The sequence below is a fragment of the Benincasa hispida genome, chromosome 12 (genome assembly GCF_009727055.1).
Source record: "Benincasa hispida cultivar B227 chromosome 12, ASM972705v1, whole genome shotgun sequence".
Lineage (NCBI taxonomy): Eukaryota > Viridiplantae > Streptophyta > Magnoliopsida > Cucurbitales > Cucurbitaceae > Benincasa > Benincasa hispida.
In genome coordinates, this window is record NC_052360.1 from 64,239,817 (window position 1) to 64,241,740 (window position 1,924).

A 1,924-nucleotide genomic window follows, 5' to 3' on the forward strand; every position below is an offset into this window, starting at 1 on the left:
CTATTAATCTTTGGTTTTAAAATTATTTTAAAAATATATTCACATGGTGTATTTTGTTTGTATGAAAAAAATCATCATCATCATCATTATTATTATTTAAGGTATTTAAGAAATTAAAATGATATTTTAATTTTGGCTAAATTATGAAATATGCCCTTGAACTTTGAATTTTGTGTAAAAAATACTTCTGAACTTTCAAAAGTTTAAAAAATATTCTTAAACTTCTAAAAATAATTCAAAAGTACCATTAGTTTTGGATAGAATCTGTTAATGTTTTGTTTCGTAAATACCCTTAAAGTTTTAAAAGTACTCTTAAACTAAAAAAAAAAAAAAAAAAATGCACTTATCGTTCATATGTGAATAAAAAAACGTCAATACTTCATTGCAAAGATAACTATAAATTTTCAAAAATATAAAAAATAAAAATGTTCCTATTATTAGTATAGTAATCAATTTGTTTGAAGTTTTCCCAAATTCAAAAATAACCAATTTTAAAATAAATTATATAGATATCTTCATTTATTTTTTAATACAGATATTCTCTTCGATTTTTTCAATTCCTACACCAATTTTCTCATCAACCAAAATAAAAACCAAAACTTTAAATTAAAACACCAAACCCTACAAAATCTCACAGTATTCCAAAATCAAAACCTCCCTTTAAAACATAAAGACGATAGTCAAATAAAAAAATATATTTAGATATTAACACACACCCAATTATTAATGTATGACTAAAATATTTAAGTCCTAAAATATCTTGGTGCTTCCAATATTCACCTTCCTTCTTGTTTATTACACATACCTTAATTGAAATGGAGAATTTTTATTATTTATTTATTATTATTTTTAGATAAGCGGATGTCAAACAATTAACAAAAAAAGAGAGTATGAGAATATTGAAGAAGATAAGTAAGAGAGGAAAATAGATAAGTAAAATGGTATTAACGATTTTTGTTTATATACTAATACTAAAGATATTTTTTTTAAAAAAAAAAAGTTTAAGCATATTTTAAAAACTTTTGAAAGTTCAGAGATATTTTTTGCATAAAATATAAACGGTTTCAATCCAAAACTAACAAGGGTATTTTTTAATTTATTTTGGAAGTCTAAGAGTATTTATTTTTAAAAGTTCAAGAGTGTTTTTAACACAAATTACAAAGTTTAAGGTTATTTTGTATAATTTAGCCTTTAATTTTGGGAAATTGTTAGAAATAACCTCCTCAACTTTTCATCTTTAAAAAATAGACATTTTTTAAAAATTCGTTACAATAGTTTTTCTCGATCCATCTTGTCCGAGATCGACCAAATCTCGGGTCGTTAATACTGAAATACTTTTTTCTAAATATTATGTAATATTTCAAAATTTTATATAAAATCTTACCTGATTTCTCAAATCTTTCCACTTAATGATCAATTTTTTTAACCAAAAATTAATTAAGATTTTGGAGATATAAAGAATTTATATTTTAAGTAAAATTAACACCGATATTCTATATATTTGGGCTTTCTTGTGAAATATTGGACAAATTGACACCAATATTTTTTTTATATTTTTCCATACTGTAATTTTTTATTTGCAAACTTTGATCTTTTACAAAATTTAAAAATCATAGGATACTTGAGATCTATTTGAAAAATCATAATTAGTAAATTCATTTGGAAATTTAGAAATCATATAATTATAGAAACAAAATTACGGTAAATATTTAAAAAAATTTGTAAAAATTTGATATAAGATCTGATAAAAAATAATCAAATGTGAAAAAAACTTATAAAGATATAAAATTTGGTACAAGATTTGGAAAGATTTAAAAAAAAAAAAAATGGGTTGGCTTAGTCTAGAATAGACACGAACGGACTTGGATTCAACTTCGGAAATTGATCCAATGAAGTTACTGACACTGACAGATTCCGGTTATAT